Here is a 23,665-nt window from a genome sequence, read left to right as displayed (position 1 = left end):
CCCACAGCGAAAGGAAGTCATTCAGGCTTTTACAGATGATTACATTAACATGACTGCACAGTATATTTAAGAGGTATGATAAAACTGTTACTCGCTCTACATCCAAACAAATGACAACTTAGCTCACAATACGCCTCTTAAGTAAAGAAGACCGGTAAGCTCATCATCGTGAATGGAAGGGTAGGAAACATTATTCCCCCAATCGTGTTACTCATGATAGCCTTGGGCGAGCAAGCCATGACAAAACTCTTCCAACTGGTGTGCAAGATGTATGAGACAAGTGGAATAACCTCAGACTTCAAGAAAAATGTATTAACTCCAATTACAAAGAAAGCAGACGGTGATAGGTGTGAAAATTATCTAACTATCAGTTTAATAAGTCAAGATTGCACGAATTCTTTACAGAAGAAAGGGAAACCTGGTGAAACAGGCCTCGAGGAAGATCAGTTTGGATTCCGGAGAAATGTAGTAACGAGCGAGGCAATACTGACCCTGCAATTTATCTTACAAGATAGGTTAAGGAAAGATAAACCTACATTTATAGCGTTTTTAGACGTAGAGAAAGCTTTTGCCAACGATGACTGGAATAATCTCTTTGTCTAAAGGTAGCAGGGGTAAAATACAGGAAGCGAAAGATTACTTACAACTTGTACATTAACCAGACGCCAGCTATAGGAATCGAGGGGTATGAAAGGGAGGCAGTGTTAGAGAAGGGAGCGAGTCAGGGTTGTGACCTACCCCCAATGTTATTCAATCTGTACATTGAGCAAGCAAAAAAAGAAACAAAAGAAAAATGTGGAGTAAGAATTAAAGTTCAGGGACAAGAAATAAAAACTTTAAGTTTACCGATGACATTGTAATTTTGTCAGAGACAGGAAAAGGACTAAGAAGAGCAGTTGAACGGAATGGACATCGTCTTGAAACGAAAATTTAAGATGAACGTCAGCGAAAGCAGAATAAGGATAATGGAAGGTATTTGAATTAAATCAGGAGATGCTAAGGGAATTAAATTAGAAAGCGAGACACTTAAAATATTAGGTGAGTTTTGCTATTTGGGTAGCAAAGTAACTGGTGATGGTGGAATTGGAGAGGATATAACATGTATACTGGCAATAGCAAGAAGAGCATCTCTGAAGAAGAGAAGTTTGTTAACTGTGATACAAATTTAATTATTACGAAGTCTTTTCTGAACGTATTTGTATGGAGTGTTACCATGAATGGAAGTGAAACATGGACGATAAACAGTTTAGACGAAAAGAGAATAGAAGCTTTAGAAATGTTGTGCTACAGAAGAATTTTGAAGATTAGATGGGTCGATCACGTAACTAATCAGGAGGTACCAAATAGAATTGGGGAGACAAGAAATTTGTGGCACAACTTGACTAAAATAAAGATTGGTTGACAGGACACATTTTGAGACATCAAGGGCACCAGTTTACTATTGGAAGGAATGTGAGGGTAAAAATCGTAGAGGGAGACCAAGAGATGAGTACACTAAGCAGATTCAGAAGGATGTAGGTTGCGGTGGTTACTGGGAAATGAAGAAGAGTTTCGCACAGGATAGTGTAGCATGGAGAGCTGCGTCAAACTTGTCTCCAGACTGAAAACTACAACCGTAACAACTTGAGGTACATCATCCTGATGGAGTCATTGTCTCTCTCAGATTTCGAGATCTTTCTACATAATAAAGATTACTGTCGATGTTTTGATTTGGTTATTTGCTATTATGTGGTACTCTTTTAATGGCGATATTCATTTTCTTTTTCACAACTTCAGGGGATAACTGACGCTGCGTGTGAATTATTGCCCACTACCTTCTACGCCAGCAAGAAAAGTAATCACTCTATCGGTTTATTCGAATCGATATCTGCTGCCGATTTGCTGGAGATCGTCTTCCAGTCGTGAATGTCATCATTCTCTTCAACTTCCTAATCATAATAATTATGAACATCTTCCTCATCTCCTTCTTCTCTATCTTCTGCTGTCATACATACATAGTTTACAACGGCTCTATCTTGGTCTGTCTCCTCCTGGAACAGCTGCTCTAATTTCTGAGAAGCGGGTCTGATAGGAAGTTGAAGTGCATGCTTGTTGAATTGTATCTTTTTCTTCTTCCTCTTCTCCTCCTCAGACAAAACCTATCGAGATTTTTTGTACTCAACATTAGGCTAACTGTATTAGGGTCTGGAATTGCATTCGCTACCATGCTGATATTCATACCATAACCTCTCAATAATGATTCACCAGTTTTATATAATGCACCCTTAGCGATATGTGTGTATTTATAACATCTGCTGGAATTTACTTGTCTGTAGGCGAGAAAGTTTGATCATGAGCACAGGTAGCCTAGAGAATTTCACCATAATTTTGAAAATCTCGTGTTGTGCAACTCTTTACTGAAGCTTGAATTGTAAATAATAGAGAATATAATCCTGTTGTTCCAGGGTACCTCGCACTGTGAATTATTGAACCATCTCCAACGACTTCTATCGGAGGATCATCAATCACCCACACTCTCGCCGTTGATTCAAATCTGACGCAGTTATACAGTATCAAGTGTTTTTTCCTGTTGGTTCAATAAGAAAAGGATGCTGCCAGTTGACCCTCTTTCTCTTCTTCACCACCATCAACATCTTCCACATCGTATTCGTCATCTTCTCGTCCAGTGTCTCTGACTTCTGCATTCTTAAATAATTATTTTGATCAATTGTTGTTCGTTTCTCCGTCTTAAGCTTCCTGCAATTAATTAAAGAGAATTTTTCACCGCATGCGTTTCGCTTTTATTTGCAGAGCATCTTCTGTGTTCATTCTGCAAATTGGATGCGTATTTGGTGTGCAGTTTAATAAAAAAAATGCTCTTTTTAATCTAAAGCAACCAAAATGTACAAAAACTTGTATCCAATTTGCAGAATGACCACAGAAGGTGCTTCATCCACATCGACATCTGTATTCAACAAACCACCGTGAGGTGCATGGGAGAGCGTACGTCCGATTGTACCACTTATTAGGGTTTCTCCCTGTTCCATTCAAGTATGGAGCGCGGGATGAATGTCTCTGCGCGTACAGTAATTATTCCAGTCTTATCCTCATTGTGCCCTTGTGAGCGGTACGTAGGTTATTGTACATCACTTGAGTAATCATTTGAAGCCAGTTCCTGAAACTTTGTTAAAAGACTTTCTCGGGATAGTTTACATCTGTCTTCAAGAGTCTTCCAGTTCAGTTCCTTTAGTATCTCTGTGACACTCTCCCATGGATTAAACAAATCTGTGATCATTCGTGGTGCCCTTCTCTGTATACGTTCAATGTCCCCCGTCAGTCCTATCTGGTAAGGGTCCCACTCACTTGAGCAATATCCCAGGATGGGTAACACGAGTGATTTGTAAGCAATCTCTTTAGTAGACTGATTGAACTTCCCCAGTATTCTACCAATAAACCTAAGTCTACCACCAGTTTTATCCACCACTTAAGCTATGTGATCATTCCATTCCATATCCCTACAAAGTGTTACACCCAGGTATCTGTATGAGTTGGCCTATTCCAACTGTGACTCATTGGTATTAATACAATAGTCATAGGTTACTATATTTTGTTTTTGTTTTTTGAAGTGCACTATTTTACATTTCTGAACATTTAGTACAAGTTTGCAGTTTCTGCAACATGTTGAAATCTTATCAAGATGAGGCTGGATATTATGCAGTTTCTCTCTGATAGTACTTCATTATTGGTAACTGCATCATCTGTAAAAAGTATGATTTTACTATTAATATTGCCTGAAAAGTCGTTAATATACAACATGAACAGCAAGGATCCCAACACAATTCCTTGATCCAAAGCTTTCAATATGCCATGTGAGAAAAGTGCGAGTTGGGTTTCACATGATCGATGTTTTCGAAAACCATGCTGGTCGGTATTGAGGAGGTCATTCTGCTCGAGATACCTCATTATGTTCGAGCTCAGAATATGTTATAAGATTCTATAACAAATCGGAGTCAAGGATGTTGAACGGTAGTTTTGTGGATCACTTCTGCTACCCCTCTTGTACACGAGTGTGACCTGTGCTTTTTTCCAAGAACTGGGTACGGTTTTTTGTTCGAGGAATTTACGGTAGATTATAGTGAGAGGAGGGGCTAGCTCAGCCGCATATTCGGTACAGAATCTGACAGGGATTCCATTGGGGACTGGGGCTTTGTCAGTTTTAGCGATTTTCAGCCGTTTCTCAGCACCATTGACACTAATACTTATTTCATTTATCTTTTCGGTAGAACGAGGATTAAATTGGAGCTATTCTCCTGGGTTTTCCTTTGAAAAGGAACATTTGTAAACGGAATTGAGCATTTCCGTTTTTTTGAGTTGCTACCCTCAATTTCAGTTCGTCTCTCATTCGCTAGTGACTGGACACTAACTTTGATTCCACTAACGACCTTTACATATGACCAGTATTTATAATACGACCAGTATTTCTCTGGATTTTGTGAAATTTCATTGACAATATTCTTCTGTGGTGGTCACTGAATGCATCACGCATTGCTCTCTTGACAGCCAAACGCGTTTCATTCAGCATGTCCTATGCCTTACACAAATTATGCAGTAATCTCTGTTTCTTTAGAAGTTTCTCTACAGTGACTATATACCATGGAGGTTCCTTCCTATTATGAAGTGTTCTTCTGGATACGTGTCTATCTAGTGCATGGCCAACTATTCTTTTAACTTTATCCAGAGTTCCTATACATGCTCCTGACTGTGGTGGAATTTTCACTTTCCTCATTGAGATAAGATATTACTGATTTTAGCTAGTTTGCTGAATATATACACTGAAGAGCCAAAGAAACCGGTACACCTGCCTAATATCGTGTAGGGCCCCCGCGAGCACACAGAAGTGCCGCAACACGACGTGGAATGGGCTCGACTAATGTCTGAAGTAGTGCTGGAGGGAACTGAAGCCACTTTGTAGCAATTCTGGACGTGTGTGGTGTCGCATGGTCCTGGTGGAATTGCCCAAGTAGGTCGGAATGCACAATGAACATGAATGGATGCAGGTGATCAGACAGGATGCTTACATACGTGTCACCTGTCAGAGTCGTATCTAGACGTATCAGGGGACCCATATCACTCCAACAGCACACGCGCCACATCATTACAGAGTCTCCACCAGCTTGAATAGCCCCTTGCTGACATGCAGGGTCCATGGATTCATGAGGTTGTCTCCATACCCGTACACGTCCATCCGCTCGATACAATTTCAAACGAGAGTCTTCCGACCAGACAACATGTTTGCAGTCATCAACAGTCCAATGTCAGTGTTGATGGGCCCAGGCAAGGTGTACGAATAAAGCTTTCTGGCGTGCAGTCATCAAGGGTAGGCCTACAAAAGTGGGCCTTCGGCTCCAAAAGCTCATATCGATGATGTTTCGTTGAATAGTTTGCACGCTGACACTTGTTGATCGGAAGGGTTCCGCTTTTGACACGTTGAACGAGTCTGTTCAGTCGTCGTTGGTCCCGTTCTTGCAGGATCATTTTCCGGCCGCAACGATGTCAGAGGTGTGAATTTTATCGGATTCCTGATACGGTATACTCGTGCAATGGTTGTACGGCAAAAATCCTCACTTAATCGCTGCCTCGGAGATGCTGTGCCCCATCGCTTGAGCGCCGACTGTAACACCACGTTCAGACTCAGTTAAATCTCGATGGCCTGCCACTGTAGGAGCCATAACTAATCTAACAACGGCCCCAGACACTTGTCTTATATAGGCGTTGCCGACCGCAGCGACGTCTTCTGCCTGTTTACATATCTCTGTATAAGGCATGCCTATACCAGTTTCTTTGGCGCTTCAGTGTATATCTTTCTGCTTGTTTTAGTTGTCGTTTGTACTTTGATAATGACTGTTACCACAGATCAAATATATTTCTATCATGAGTGGGGTTCTTAGTAAATAAAAGCGAAACGCGCTTGGTGTGAAATTGTCTGTAATTAATTGCAATAAGCTGAAGACGGAGAAAGGAATAATAACTGATTTTAACAGCTGCTGCGGATGATGACAATGCAGACAAACATTGTTTTTAACTTCTTTATCTCTCTTCATTCACAATAACTGTTCCTACATCTGTAACGGTTGAGAACGGGTTTCAACTCTTTTACCAGTATAGAGTCAGGAGCTTCAATTTCTATTTTTTGCAGCAATGACAGCTTGCAGCGGCCATTTCCTCGAGATTCCAACACCTGACTCGTAAGACTACTCTTCTGTCCATTCGAACTATGAGACATTTTGACAACAGCAGTGACGAATGAAAAATGAACGGATTACAGGCAAACGTCTCACTATTTTATTACTTTTCACACCATTAGCCGTTAGGCATTAGGCATTATGTGTTATGTGTCAGGCGTGAGCCGTTAAGTGTTACAAGGCGGAAACCAGGGGGAACGGTGAATACTTAGAGTGGAAGGTGGACACCTGAGGGGATGGTGGACACCCTTTAAAAAACTGAGTTACACATTGCTGGGTCTTAAACAATATGGTAACATTAAATGAAGATCAATTACTGGAGGGGAAAATTGTATTCCCTCTGCAATGTATTATGAGTTATGCGTTAGCTTTTAGGCTTCCATATATACAGGGTGGTCCATTGATAGTGACCGGGCCAAATACCTCACGAAAAAAACATCAAACGAAAAAACTACAAAGAACGAAACTCGTCTAGCTTGAAGGGGGAAACCAGATGGCGCTAAGGCCATAGGTCAAACGGATATCAACTGCGTTTTTTTAAATAGGTATCCCCATTTTTTATTACATATTCGTGTAGTACGTAAAGAAATATGAATATTTTAGTTGAACCACTTATTTCGCTTTGTGACAGATGGCGCTGTAATAGTCACAAACGTATAAATACGTGGTATCACGTATCATTCCGCCAGTGCTGACGGTATTTGCTTCGTGATACATTAGCCGTGTTAAAATGAACCGTTTACCAATTGCGGAAAAGGTCGATATCGTGTTGATGTATGGCTATTGTGATCAAAATGCCCAACGGGCGTGTGCTATGTATGCTGCTCGGTATCCTGGACGACATCATCCAAGTGTCCGGACCGTTTGCCTGACAGTTACGTTATTTAAGGAAACAGGAAGTGTTCAGTCACATGTAAAACGTTAACCACGACCTGCAACAAGTGATGATGCCCAAGTAGGGGTTTTAGCTGCTGTCGCGGCTACTCCGCACATCAGTAGCAGGCAAATTGCGCGAGAATCGGGAATCTCAAAAACGTCGGTGTTGAGAATGCTACATCAACATCGATTGCACTCGTACCATATTTCTATGCACCAGGAATTGCATGGCGGCGACTTTGAACGTCGTGTACAGTTCTGCCACTGGGCACAAGAGAAATTACGGGATGATGACAGATTTTTTGCACGCATTCTATTTAGCAACGAAGCGTAATTCAACAACAGCAGTAACGTAAACTGGCATAATATGGACTACTGGGCAACGGAAAATTCACGATGGCTGCGACAAGTGGAACATCAGCGACCTTGGCGGGTTAATGTATGGTTCGGCATTATGGGAGGAAGGATAATTGACCCCCATTTTATCGATGGCAATCTAAATGGTGCAATGTATACTGATTTCCTACGTAATGTTCTACCGATGTTACTACAAGATGTTTCACTGCATGACAGAATGGCGATGTACTTCCAACATGATGGATGTCCGGCACATAGCTCGCGTGCGGTTGAAGCGGTATTGAATAGCATATTTCATGACAGGTGGATTGTGTGGTATCGATAGTTTCACAGGTTGGCACTCCCACGAGACACCGACGGCAGCTCCCTCTAGCTGGTGCTGTGCAGCTCTACGAGCTCCGCTACAGATTCAGCCATTTCATCGACAGCAAACGACCGGGACACTTCGCTTCAGCTTCGCACCTCATTCCAAGTTATGTATTCTCATTGCTTGAGTAAAGGGGATTTAAATTCATACAGCAGTATCGACGTGTTTTACCTTTTCCTGATCCAACGCACGCGCCGCCTTCCAGGCGAGATACAAAAGATTGGTCGTCGAAGCACCATGCCATGGCCCGCACGTTCACCGGAGATGACGTCCCCGGATTTCTTTGTGTGGGGAAAGTTGAAGGATATTTGCTATCGTGATCCACCGACAACGCCTGACAACATGCGTCAGCGCATTGTCAATGCATGTGCGAACATAACGGAAGGAGAACTACTCGCTGTTGACAGGAATGTCGTATTGCCAAATGCATTGAGGTTGACGGACATCATTTTGAGCATTTATTGCATTAATGTGGTATTTACAGGTAATCACGCTGTAACAGCATGTGTTCTCAGAAATGATAAGTTCACAAAGGTACATGTATCACATTGGAACAACCGAAATAAAATATTCAAACGTACCTACGTTCTGTATTTTAAATTAAAGAGCTTACCTGTTACCAACTGGAGTTAGGGCAGGGGGATGGGAGGGGAAGGGTTAGGAGTTTCCCATTGATAAAGATGATATCATCACTGATGGTGTCGCTAATAGGTATGATGACGCCAGTTAAGTCAATGACCTGGATCAAGTTCCGTAAACAAAGTGCGCCAGAGTCGCCATTGTGAACAATGTGTGAGATAGTTGATAGACACACAACTAACTTGCCTTCAAACTTTCGGAAAAATATCGTCCTCACAATCCTGAAGCTCTGAAATGCATATAAATGCTGGAACTATAATACAATCAGTTTAGTAGTACATGCATCAAAGCCGCTGGTAGGAAAAATATAAAACAGAATGGAAAACAAAATTGAATATCTATCAGATGGCAGTTACTTTGGCTTTAGAAAGGAAAATGTACCAGAGAGCTGAAGGTAGGCTTTATAATAGAGGCCAGGCTTAGGAAAAATTAAGATGTATTCATAGAATTTGTCGATCTATTAGCGTTGAACAAAGTAAGGGTGCAGGGAAAGTAGGTTAAGCTGTAGGGACAGATAGGTAATAAACAGAATGTACAAGAATACAGACGAGGTAATAAGGAAGGGAAACCAAGAGAAAAGTGCTCGGATTAAAAGAGTTTAAAGCAAGCGTGCAGTGTTCGTGCACTACTGTTCAACCTGTAAGTCGAACAGGCAATGACGTAAATAAAACAAATCTTCAGAAGTAGGATTAAATTCATAACGTAAAGAATATCAGTGATAAGATACATTGCTGAATTTGTTAAGCTCTGTGAGTAGGAATTGTATGTCCCGTTGAATGGAACGAACGTTCTAATGGTCACCGAACGCGGTGGATAATCGAAAGTAAGGGCTTAAGTAACGAAATGTAGCAGTAATGACACTAGCGGTAACTTGGAAACTGAAAATCACGTATTAGTCAAAGTGAGAGAAACCCTGCTACTCTGGAAGAAAAATAATGCATGGCATACGAACAAAGGAAGATATAACCAGAAAACTAGTACAGACAAAAGAAGTTTACCGGTATCCAACACAGGACATAATTTGAGGATTGAGCGTTGTTTGGAAATGAATCGTGGACTGTGTGAAAGCCAGAAAGAAGAGAATCGAAGCGTTATAGATGTGCTATGGAACGATTTTGCTTATAGGAAATGAGGAGGGGCTCTGGAGATACAGCGAGTAAAAGAATACGCGGAAAACACTAACTACGAAATGCGACAGGTGATAGTATATTCCGTCATCCACAAAGTTTCTAGACTGGATTAATAAAAAATAAAGGAAAGGTAATATGGTGGTTTCAAAGCGCCATTTGTTCTACGTAGTCTGCCCCCACTTGAGTATAATGTACAGAGCTTAATACAACCTTGTAAAACTTTGAGATAAGTTCTTCTTGGGATGTTACTCAACTCACGGGTCGCATTGTCGTAAATGTCGGTTATGTCGGCGAAGTGTTTGACTATTCATGCAAATTTCTGCATGCTCATTTCTCCTCGTGACCAGAGTTCAAGGTAATGAGTCGCGAATCTCTGACAGTTTTCTTGCATCCACTACTGCAGCGGTGTGAAGCGACTAGCATGTATAAACACACTGCGAAATGATTATGTATTATATATATTGGAGTGTTGAACCACTCTCGAAACGGAAATCTACATTCAGTGTTTCGCGTCTTGGAGCATGTAATAAGTTCCTCTGTATAAATGTACCATAAAATCATAACAAGGAATATTCACTAACCTTTCAAAATTTAGGTGTCTGTAATGATAGAGTTAATAAATGAAGGAAATAAATCAACATCTCAGAATCCAATTAAAATATTTGTTGTAATACAAACAATGTAATTTATTGTACAATTTAAAATACAAAGATTTCAAATACTGATAGTTATTCAGAAACTGAAGCATCAGAAGTAGAAATATTGAAATCACATTCTGCGGGACTGTTATCATTACTACCTCTGTCTGTAACCCGTAAAATTTCGTCAACTTGTAAGGGTTCTGGATTCCCGAGGATTGGCTTTAAATAGCCTTTCATGTACCATCCTTAAGGTTCAGGATGTAGTTTTACTTAGTAAAGGTGGACAGAATTATGATACATAAAATTTACATGTAATGTGAGCAAAATTTTTTTGTTTCATCGGCATCCAGAATGGTGGAATGCTATTTTAGTGTGACATAAAATAAAGAAGAGATTTTATTTGCTCCTCATAAATTATTAATGTGCGTAAATTAATAATCGAAAAAATGAAGACGGACTATAAATAACTGTTAAGATCACATTCCTTTACAAGAACAGGGTTTTTAATATAATTTTATTTTCCATTGCTTTTGGGCGAAACAAACTTACTGATTATATCATCGAATTCATAACTTCTTGCAACCCACAATAAAAAAAGCTTCAAAATATCAGACTGAGGGGTTGTGTCAGTGCTCTTCATTGCCTTCTTCGACTGGATTTTCAAACCCGCCATTTCCTTAACTGCATCAGTTGTATCGATATTTCTCGTGAATTTGGCGCCAAGATCTGCTGCTTATTTTTCAGAATAAGATACTAAGTTTTCATTTAACGCCTTACGAGCAGTAAAGTAAAGTAAAATAAAGTGAGGTGACATGATTTCTTATATGTGGGATATGTTTCCCTGTTCACTAAATATTGTGTTAATACTTCGAAGCACTCTAGCTTAAATAGTTTCACTCCCGTCTCAGTTGACAGAAATCGGAAGAAAGCGTAAACCCTCTGTCAAATAGCATACCTGTTGCAGCATCCGCTTGCCAACCTTTGATAGTTTACAATACTGTAGCGAAGTAGCAGCAAAAACTCCATTGCTGAACGTAACTGACCTAGGCGGTAGGTGTATGAACCAATCGCACTGTTGACGCACTACGTATGTGACGTCTCTTACGTGGTAGTGATTTCTGTATGATCCTATTTGGACAAAATGACACTATGACGAGCTGAGGAAAAGGCCTCTTCTCATCGACATAAGACAGGAACGAGAGTAGTAGGAGAACTCATGAACCTCCTCCGTTTAATTCTTAAATCGTCTCTCTCTTCTCTTTCTGGCCACTTTTTACGCCCATCCGCGCTTTGTCTATCTTGTCATTGCCTGCGTACAGCACTGTGTGTGGGACCAACAGCGAAGAGATTTTTCTGTTCGACAAGACATTTGGCGTATGTCTGGAACACTTGATTCAGAGACGTCACTCCATTCGGATTTGTGACAACAGTTTTCAAACATTATCGCCGCACCTCCAGTACTTAACACTGCCTGCTTACAACTGCACATCTCTTTTTTTACAGTTGTTTGTTCGAGCTACCACCGTAGTTACTGCGCTGGCATAGCTTATGTCAGGAATAAAATCAGTCTTGGAACATGTTGGGTGAACGGTGTACGTGTCAGAACACCAGGGAATAACGTCGAGGGCATTAGAGGGAGGCGTAGATGCAAGAACTGTAGAGGAAAACGGAGATAGCAATGTACCCAGTAAGTAATCGAGGACGCTGAGTGTAAATGCTAGTCTGAGATGGAGACGGTGCCACAAGACAGAAGTCGTTACAGGTCCGCGAGCCATTCTGATAACTAATGACAAAAAAAGACAAATTTCAGAATGAGATTTTCACTCTGCAGCGGAGTATGCGTTGACACGAAACTTCCTGGCAGATTAAAACTGAGTGCCGGACCGAGACTCGAACTCGGGACCTTTGTCTTTCGCGGGCAAGTGTTCAAGGCCTTTTTTTTTTTTTTTTTTTTTTTGCATTTTGTTCTTTGTATTTGGTCGAAGCGGACGTCACATGACATCCAGTGAAGTTCGTTGTTGATCTCTTCACTCAGTTTTTCTATTACAGAGACACGCCAGGTCTCTGACCGAACACGCTGAACTACCGTGCCGGCACCCTCTGAGCTACCCAAACACGACTCACGCCCGGTCCTCACAGCTTTACTTCTGCCAGTACCTCGTCTCCTACTTTACAAACTTTACGGAAGCTCTCCTGCAAACCTTGCAGAACTAGCACTCCTGAAAGAAAGGATAATGCGGAGACATGGCCTAGCCACAGCCTGGGGGATGGTTCTAGAAAGTAGATTTTCACTCTGCAGCGGAGTATGAGCTGATATGAAACTTCCTGGCAGGTTAAAACTGTGTGCCGGACCGAGACTCGAACTCGGAACCTTTGCCTTTCGCGGGCAAATGCTATACCATCTGAGCTACCCAAGCACGACTCAGCCCCGTTCTCACAGCTTTTCGCTCTGGAAACATCCCCCAGGCTGTGGTTAAGCCATGACTCCGCAATATTCTTTCTTTCAGAAGTGCTAGTTCTGCAAAGTTTGCAGGAGAGCTTCTGTGAAGTTTGTGAAGTAGGAGACGAGGTACTGCCAGAAGTAAAGATATGAGGACGGGGCGTGAGTCGTGATTGGGAGCTCAGATGTGGCCGGCACGGTAGCTCAGCGTGTTCGGGCAGAGGGTTAGCTACCCTCTGTAATAAAAAAAAAACTGAGTTACTCGATCAACGACGAAATTAAACGGGTGTCTTACGACGTCCGCTCCGAACAGATGCAACGAACAAAAGCGAACAAAATGAGATTAAAAAAAAGAAATGGTAGAGAACTTGCCCGCGAAAGGCAAAGGTCCCGAGTTCGTGTCTTGTTCCGGCACACAGTTGTAATATGCCAGGAAGTTTCAAGGACAAGTTTTATTATTATAGTAAAGGACGAAGCCAACAGTTTTAAAGTATGGTTGGTGAATGTTTTTATGTGGCTAGGAAAATTAAGTATCTTTCATTCCACGATACAGGTAATCATACACAAGCATGATTCCATGTAACAGCCAATTGTCAGCGAAACTGTCCTGAGATCAAGCCTTTACATATTACATTAATGTTGCCATAAACTCGTTTCGGTGTAATTTAGTTTTAGATGTCTTTCACCAGAGTAAAAAATCCGTGACTAAGTCACAGTATAAAGCTGCACGACTCTACATCTCAATGACAATGATTCGAAGAGTGTGAGCGACATGTGGCAGGGACCTGCGTTATCAAGGAGTCATGCGGCTAAACAGTGCCCGACCTAGCTAGCACTTTAAATCATTGCTGATACTTGCAAATCAGGGCACTTTTATCAACTTGTTTTGCATAGGTCGAAACTGTCGACATTCCAAAGAACAAAAGAGGACTTTAGACTGGTTCGATGATACCATTATCATAGTTCACAGTGTGACAGCGTTATCAGGCGAAGTCGAGAACAATTGCCTAAGCTATATTTCAGTGCCCGTGATACGACGGAGGGATGGACGGGCTGAAAACTGTTGGGCGCTTAACAGTGTGGTCATAAGCGCTCTTCCTCAAGATCGTGATGCTGGTTCAGAAGGAGATACTCTCGTTAAAACGAAAAGCAAAAGCCATAAACTACAGCCACAGTCATAAAAAATCTCACTTCAGTCATACCGTCGTCATACGTCAAAAGTATTAATAAAACAGGTTATGGCATAAAGATGGTTGATTGATCGTGCAACTGATAGGATGATCCAACCACCTAACAAGCACATTAAAATCTTCGTCTTATTAAATTGGTTAGGAGTCCTGATGTCAACCAAAATATGATAAGTTTTCTTGCTTTTGTTTCGCCGTCTCCTACAATTGATCAAAGGCTGCCCTCGTATGAGCATACTGTACACATGACGTTAAAACGTGGTGGACCAATGTGACAAGGAAAACACTGCATTCCGGTGGGTCTTCATGCCGAAAGTGGTAAGCATGTATATTGGGCCTTGACCGATACGAAGGCGACGGAAACCACTTCGTCCCTTCTCGAAATTCGAAAGGAAGTAAGGGTGCCATAGTCGAATATTCGGTTTCATCGAAAACAAGACTCCCAGCCATTGCCTTTCCCACTCGGGCAGTCTGTCACTCACGACACAGCAGCCTGTAGGGCGATGAAAAGGTAAACGGTGGTATTTTCGTGGCAGGCTGCTTTCGCTGCCTTGTCAGCTGCCTCATTCCCATCGGTTCCCATGAGACCAGGGATACAGAAGAAGGCCACCTCTTTCTTCTGCCTGTGCTGAACTATTCTATCCGCTGCGGACACTTGCCCAATTATCTGGAAAGCACTAAGAATGTCCGTGCATACCAGAAATTTCACTCTACCAAGAAATATCTTCTTGACCGCCCAGAGCTCTGGGCAGTACATCGAGAAGAGACATGTAAAGCGGATTTTAGTCATAAAAGACGGGAATATAACATAACATCCTACGAATCTTCGTTGTAATGGGCAGAGTCTTATTCATTTTAATACACTTAAAGGTTAATGTCTGGCAATGAAAGCAAACAAGATATAACGTGGGGACAGCAAGAACCCATACTCTTTATTGGCCATTTTATCGCGTCGGCTGAGTACTCATAAGATCACCATAGTTGAAGATTCTTACAGTATTTTTGGAGCAACTGCCTAGTGGCTCCAAAACGTGATACTGTGTGCTTTGTAGTTCGTTCCTACTGAGTAACTGCGGTGTTGTACAGAACACGATAAGTACCATTTCAGTAAATTTACAGGTAATAGTAATCAACTATTAATTGTCTACTTGGCGTAATCAAGCTGCGACCATGAAACGTTATGCTGGCCCCAGCCCTTCTCCACATCTGCAACAACTTTCTACCAACGATGTACACTTTGTGGAAACTTTAGTTGTATAACTCTGCGTTTTTGCTGTTCGAGATACCTTTCCACCTCGATAATCACCTCATCTTCGATCTGGAAGTTCCATCCACGTAAAAGCTTCTTCGTCTGAGAAAAGATAATGTAAGGTGAATACAGGAGATGACTCAAAATTTTATAGCGAAACGAAACAGCATGCGCGACTGTGTCCCGTGCAGAATAAACTGGTCCGTTGCAGTGGAACAAAATCATCGCCTTGGAGAGTTTCCTCGACGCTTCGTCTTTGACAGTCCTTCGTAAGATCGTCGATAGATTTCGGCAGTATGCTCCTGTGATGGTATGCCCATTACGGGCATTATCTGCTAGTACTACACCTCGATGGATCAAAAAATACTCTGCATCATTTTGTCTGATCACCGTCATGTCTTCGTGTTTTTCAGCGGTGGTGTAATCCACATGTTTCCAGTGCTCGCTTTGCTCCTTTGTCTCTGGGTCATAGTGATACAATCAGACTCCATACGTCTATGGTGATTAGGCTACTAAGCACATCATCTGGACTGAACTGACACGGCTAAAACATTTCCGATGCCGCCTCGTTTCTGCGGCCTTTCTGAATCAGTGTGAGCCGTCACGGAACCCACAGGGAGACGACCATTGTGATGTCTGAAATGTGCAACATCCGTGACTGGTTATGATATGCCAGTCTTCGAGCACCAGGGCTTCAGTTTTTGTCATATGATGGTGCATTGAGGTCGTACACTTCCACAAACGCATCATGAATTATTGCAGCGTTATTCTACTTCTAGCGTAAGAAGCGGATTAGCGTATGACACTCCGCTTTGCCAAAGGGCTGATCCATTTCGTTATGACTCATACTGTCGTCTACGGAAAAGTGGCGCGGGGATTTCAGAGTGCACCCGGACGGCAGACATGCACCTGCAAACAAACAAAAACAACTGAAACTTTATTTTCTAGAGGTGATAATTACATTTTATGACTACCCCTGATACAAAATGATGTGTCGTGAGCTAAACTGTGCCCGACACGTTTGCAGCCAACTAAGTAATATAATTTGTGACTTTAGTTGATCCTATCAAATATCCCCTTTATTCAAGTGCTTTTCGAGAGTGTTCCTCCAGGCCGACAGCCAGAAATTGCCTGCATGATTCTAAAAGAAGAGTGTTCTTCTTCGAACATCTGCAGTGTAAACCTCCTGTAGCGGTAGTAATTTGAGAAAACACGAAATTTATATCAGGAGGGCCACATAACATTTGTACACTGCTGAGGCATTTAAATTGCAACACAAAAAAGACAGCAAATAACGAAATTTTACTTATTTATATGAAGGCAACAAACACCGCTCTTGCTGTAGAAAGTTTATTAAAATTACAATCGGTTTCACGCCACTTTAGGCGCATCCTGAAATGCTCCAAACAGGGATTAGCTAGGAAGTATTTTACAATGTTATCTACTTGACAAACCTTCTAGCGGGTTGTAATTTTATCAGTGACATGAACGACGGGGAGAGGCTTCAAGAAAGTGTTAAATAATTACGTGAAGGACGGGGAGAGATGCTTCAAGGAAAGCGTTAAATGATATTGTAGACATAACCATGTAAATATACGGTTCTACTCCATGTACCAGTGCCCACTAAGCCTGTGTAAGATTGTAAAATACATCCTTTCCAAACGCTGTTTAGATCACCTGAGGATGCGCCTATACTGGCCTGAAAACGGTCACGGTTTTAGTAAACTTTGTAATACGAGAGCGGTGTTTGTTGCCTTCATATAAAAATGTGGATGTTTGGCTGCGGTTGCCCGATGTTCAAGATAATTTGTACGAAATTTTACTTATTGTGCTTAACAGTGTAGTACCAAATACATATCGTTAAATTTGTACATGATTCGTAATTATACAGGATGCAATAGTACATAGAGCTGCACCTCTGTCAAGAACAGTGAATGCAACCCGGCTGTGCATCACGTCAAACCGAGACTGAATGACAGATAGCTGTATACACTTTGACATAAAACAGACCGGCGGCCGGCCGCTTCAGAGGCTAAGTCCTCCCCGATCGCGACATGGGACAAAAAAACTGGCCAACTCGCTAATTCTCTAAGTCCGGTTATCTTCACAATCTGGCAACACTGTAGACTGCGGCACTTCCTGGAGGAAAACTTGTCCCATGATAGAGAAACGGTAGACTGATTACGCCTGTGGTCTAGCGGTAGCGTGCGTTGTCTCTGTTCATAATTTCAGTGGATCGAAAGCAGCTGGCATAAAATATTTTTATAGCCTCTTCTGTATCAATGCTGAAGACGTGAATGTAATGGTAGCGTAGATTCAATCTATTTCGCTTTCTGACACACCGGTATCAATATTTTATCCAGTAACCATTTTGCGGCAGATTTCCTGCAGACTGTCCTCCTCTGGACGCCGTATGCGGCAAAGCTCCGGGATCCATTTGCTGGCTACTGGCAGCGGCCGTGGCGACAGCAGCGGCAGTGCACTCCCCCGTTCTTTATCGAAAGCGTCTGCTACCGCTCATCGCTTTTGATGATTTAAAGCGCTTTGTTATTAAATGTTGCTCCACAGAAAATTTGTACAATTTCCATTCACGCTCAAAAGCAACGGAGACAGACGCCCTGATTAGTGGGCGGGTATTATATTACATTAATCGACAAGAGCTGAGTATGGCCCGAAATTAATTTTATAGACTGGGACGAAATTAAACCACCTCACTACATTCGATGAATTTATAAATGCTTCATACCTCGTTTCTTTTCCTTTCAAACTCAATTATTTGTGCAACTTTTGGTCAATGTTCGGATGTTTTCGTCAAGCCAGAGTGAGCGTCTGTGATGTAAAGTGTATTACAGTTCTTGTTTCATTCCTTATGGTAAGTCTATGCTATAAACTATGTGAATACCTTGCAATGCATGCTCTGTATCGGTGCAGGAACACTGCACATTTGGGGTTCCATGTATGGGTTCATGAAGTATTTACTGTTGATCGGAAGTGATAGTGAAGGTCATCAGATTTAAACCAGAAAAATTTGTCGTTTTGGAGGTTTCAGAGAACGGAAAGGAATTGCTAACACCGGTGTTAGAAAACGTCTACAGTTAAATGCTATTGGAAAAATTTAGAAGAGGGGAACTATAATAATCAACATGTGCACTTCATAAACAACATTCTGACATGTTAGACCTATATGCGAACAAAGCTCAAATTTATATCGTTGACAGTCGGTTTGAATCTTTTCAGGATCTATTTTACAGTGAAGCACCCTGGCATTTGCAAAGCAGACATCCATGATATTAACTTAATTTACTAAGTCGAAATCGGAAGAAGATTGATGTTTAAAGGCATTCTTCAGATTTCGCATAAGGAATTTTTACTAGCAGTTTGCAACTCCATTAATGAAAATGGAAAATAAAAGGTTGTAGTCAGCGGCTTCCACCGAGATTGGAACTGCTATGTCATACAGTACGAGCAACGCAACGCAAAAGGGAACCTCTTTTTTTTCAATTTTGCTTTTTTTCTTTTACTTTTTTAGACGATTACCCCTTTTTTCTCTCTTATTTTAAAGCCTCTTAGGAAAATGGCACTAAAAAAAGAAACTAAGTGCCACCGCCACTTTTCATCCTATAAAAAAAAAAATGTTGTCCACTTTAGGCGTTGGCTCCTGACTAAACCTTCCCCAGAGAGCTGCCTATATACCAGGGGAAATATGGGAACTCAAGGTTAGGGCTATCGTTAAAATCTTCCTTTTCCTGAATTTTATTTTTATTTTTATTTTTTATTTTTTTTTGCTTAATTTTGTTGTGTAATTGATCAGACGCCTTCTGCGCTCCGCTGGTAATATGTTGAGTCACGTCTTCTCGAAATTGATGTGTTCCGTTCAATAGTTTAGAAATGATCATTGGTTCAAACAGGAAACCTTCTTCACTCTTGGCTTAACACATTCCAGCTACGAGGCGGGTCGTGGAAAGCACACCGAAGGAAGTTCAAGAAAAATTGTATGTATTTAGGGTGACGGACAACGACTTAATGACGGTCGTTGAGGTATGTCCAAAAATCGAGAACGGAGTCTACTGTTTGTCCAAATAGGTAGTGAATGGCATGTCCGCGAATCCAATTCACAGCATTGGTCTTTGTCCGAGCAAAATAGTCACGCCCCGGAACTAATAATGAAAGGGGAGTATTCTGATTAAGAATGTCCCGCGTTAGAAAAGCCACAATACGACGAATAACCTCTGAGCTAACGACACACTGGCGACAACAGACGGACTATAGTCACTGCGATGTCGCCTGAGCCTCAAAACGCAACCTTAAAAGACACAAACAGGTGTTACTTATGTGAAGAACGCCGTTCTTCGAGTCCAGAAATTAAATATACTTTCTAAGTGTTTCATCTTACAGTGGATTATATCGCACGAGTCTTCGATGTGGAAAACGAATGTCAAGTGAATTTATCGAGGTAATGCCGGCCTACACCCGGAAGTAAATGCACTATCAGAGTGTTGACAAATACTTGCGACGACGCTGCCATTTCTCGGCTCTCTTACGAGGCAGCTCTTCAACGAAATGCTTGCCGTGATTCTCCGATGCGGTTATTCAGAGTTTAGACGCGCGCGCACGTTTGGTTTTTATGCAGCGTTCTCCCCTGATGGTTTCTGACGTCGCCTTGTGGGCTATGTATACCTATGAGACATTCAATTATCATTAATCCAGAATGATACAAGTTTCAGCTTCCGGCGTGGAAGAAGACTGTTGACGCCGACATCATATCATTTCAACGTAGGGAAAGCAAAACGGATCATTCAATGTTTCTCATTCAACATAAAGCATATGAGATAATTTTCCATAACGTTCATAATCATCTAAAAATACAAACGAAGTAAAAATACATTGGAAACTTATTCGAATTGAATATAATATAAGATACCAAACGCTTTGCACCTCGATGTCGAATTTGTCCACGTGCAATCTTTTGCAGCATACACATAGTATGTCATGATTACCACAAGAATGTAGAAATATGTTGGCAAGGATGGAAGCAAGAAGAGACGCAGTGAACAAATATTAGATTCCTCATGGCATTCATTACATTTGAGACGTAAGAAGAGGTAAAGCGGGATATTACTTTCGTTAACACGAAAGATATGCCGCACACATTGATAACGAGGAAGTCTGCGTCTTCATACGTTTCCTCCTTGAAATCTGTATGCTCTATTATATACTCAGTAGCCTGATCATTGTTTCAGTAATGTTACCCTCTTGTTTGACCCCGTAACGATGAACACATTCCAAATGCATGTCTCTGCATGAAAGTAGCTGTTCGAACCCTTCCTGGGTTGTTTTTTGTGTTTTATTGCTTGGAATTCCTGAAGCAGACCACTGTGCCTTCCCCCCTCGTGGGTTAGGTCTCAAAAGTAAACCGCTTTTTATCCAATGGCATAATTTATTCAGACAGCATCAGCACAAGACTATCAAACAAAGCCTTCCATTTACAGTTGCAACACTCTAACCAGCACTGACCGAAGTGTAATCCACGGTCAGGGTCCGAAATTAGCACCTGTCTGCTACTGTGGCAAAGTCCGTACTACACTTTCGATTCCGCAGCACCATTTTATCTGGTAACACTGTGTAGTTGGAGAGTTGTGCCAGCATGTTTGTCCTCACACTGTCAACTTTATATATCTCACTTCTCCTGTAGCGTTGAATACGAGGAGCCGAAGTAAATGAGTGTATTCTGCATGACGTAACATTCAGTATTCCCGTCTTTCATAGCCACTCTTCATGTGCATCGATAGCAAACAGGAATGTGAAAACTCTTGCGAGTGAGAGAATGACAATAACAATCACAACAAGAACAAGCAAATGATGAATGATAATTATTCCAACGCAGAACGAGAATGGCTTTAAATATAAAAATCTGTATCTATATCCATATCTATTGATCTTTGAGTTGGCACAATGCAAATATATTCTTAGCATTTAGTTACTGAATTTAGTTCTGGATGTTTCCAGAGAAAAGGAAAAGTCGGTAATTCTCGCTAGTGTAATATAATGTGAACCAGCAACTACCCTTTCCTTAGAACACGACTCAAGCAGGTCCCCAAGTAGGTACCAAGGCATTGCTGCATTCTGTTCCCTGACATTGCTCTGATGACGGTTAATGCAGATAGTATCGATTATGAAATACAAAACGTATTGCAGGTTAGTTCCTAGGATAGTAACATTAAATTTGCGTTGTAGACGGCACATGAACGTGACGACTATCCATATTACTCATCAATATAAAAAGACAATATTATGGGAATTTAGCAGGATTACTCAACATGAATTCTGAAATTGGGTCACTGACCGCACAGGTGCTAAACGTCGGCAAGAGTATACGATGTCCTAATCGCATTAGGAATATGAAGATCGTCTTCGACAGCTCGCAACTTTCACATTGCTATCTCCACCCTACTCCAGACAGCCCTCGGTGGAGTTGCACTACGTTGCCGATGTAATGGAAGGCCTTCAAACCGACAACAGACCACATTTTGAAAAATACAAGCGAATTCTCTTGCAGCGTAGGCTTATTGTAACTAGTCTAAAAATTATTGGAGAGGAACATTGTCCTATTCAAAAAAAGTAAAATGTTAAACACTGTTGACGTCAAACGGACATTATCTATGTCCTGTCTTGTGTCCTACTCGTCTATAATATCAAGTGTACTATCAAAATGATTATATATAATGGATGATAATTTAAAGTATTGATCCAGATGGTGGGTTCACAACAGTATTGAAGCGAAAATAAAACAGAAGTTCGCAAAAGTGCTGGTGTGCATTTTCGTACGTTTTCACTTCGAGATGTAAAGTCATGCTCAAAAGTATCCGAACGACCTTAATTGCATTTCGCCTGATTCGCATGCAACCGGCATAACTCAGCTGTCTAGCAGGTCCTCTAATCGCTCCTTGGTACAGTCGTTTGACTATTGAAAATGGTTCCAATAAGTCACCACTAGAAAACACTGCTCTGTATCGCAATAACTCAAGATATAAAGTAATACCACGATACTACAAATATAAGGGAACACCTTATCACAGATAAGATTGTCCTTAAGGCTTGTAAGCTCACATTTACTACAATAAATGACATACCTGAAATGTTACCACTCTCATTATTACGTCAGATTGGTAATGCACGTAGTAAGTTCGTCGTATTCATGATTTCCTCTTCAAAGTAACATACCGTACTTATTATTTAACACAAAATGACATTAAAATTTTAAGTTATTCACGAGCAGCTAGTTGAGAATGTGTATGAACTTCAAATGACACGACGAACCGTCTTGTTCCGCATATGGATTCAAACCCAGCTCATGCAGACTAAGCAAAGATTTCGTGACTGACGGAAACTAACAGTCATTCCTGATTAGGCATACAGAGAGTGATATACCTCGTTTTAGACAGTATCAGTTAGCAAATATCAACTTTAAATTGCATAACGCGAACATTTTTAACGGACGCGAATTCCTACCCAGCATCTATTGTCCCTGTTAACGAACTACGAGAGATGTTAAATATTGCTTCTTCACAAGTAACTTACTTGAAATGCCGTGAGGTAAAGCTTTGTGTTGGACACGGATTCGAACCCAGAACCTAATCGGATTGCTATCGAAGCACAGTCAAATGTGACATATCGGATTTTCGCGGCAGTAGCTAGATGTTTTAACTGAAATGACGAGACGAAACATTAATTTTTTCTTTCCCAGGACTCCAACCCGGCACCTATCGCTGTTGTATTCTGGAGAAAAACGAACGTTAAATCTGGGTTTGTTGCACCAGCAGTGACATGTGAGCATGTTTGAACTAGAAATAATATGACGAAGAGTTCAGCGCTCACTGGGAATAGAGCCCCACACATATCGTTGTCGACTACACACAAAGAGACGTCATCTACCGAATTTTTCTCCACCAGCTGCTCAGAATAACATCTTGAACTTACAGTCATCTCTCAAATAGTTCTGTGTCTCACTGGGAGTTAAAAACGTCAGATATCGTTAGTGTTGACAACGAATGAAAATACATTAAAAATCAAAATTATTATCCACCAGCAGGTAGGTGTTCTCATGCTAGAGCTTGATAACACATAATTAAATCTTTAGTGCCGGGCCAGGATTCGATCCCATTCACGCGTAATATGTGGAGATGTTAAGGAATCTGCAGTTTTGAAGAAACAGCAAATTGTAGTCGAGCTGTATTGCCCCGAAGGGATCAAATTCCGCGTTAAGGGCGATCTGAGTTGCATTCCCAGTTTAGAACCAATTTTATCGACATACAGAAACACGGATAAAAGATGGAATAAGTGTCCTGTGACCATACATAGCGTTTGTTTCGCCACTTGAAATAAATAACTAGTACAAGAAAGGTTACTGGTGATAGAGTTTCTACATGTCACCACTCCAGACTTTATTGAGGTACAACCTACCGTCTACTTGGTAGAGAAGGAATATCATATTTAATGTGAATTTTCAGACCACACTGCCATTATATCTTCTTCACATGGTGTAGCCAGGAGAGAATGAA

This window comes from Schistocerca piceifrons, chromosome 5 (assembly GCF_021461385.2).
Source record: "Schistocerca piceifrons isolate TAMUIC-IGC-003096 chromosome 5, iqSchPice1.1, whole genome shotgun sequence".
Taxonomy (NCBI): domain Eukaryota; kingdom Metazoa; phylum Arthropoda; class Insecta; order Orthoptera; family Acrididae; genus Schistocerca; species Schistocerca piceifrons.
The sequence above is the reverse complement of the archived record's forward strand: the minus strand, read 5'-3'. Positions refer to the sequence as shown.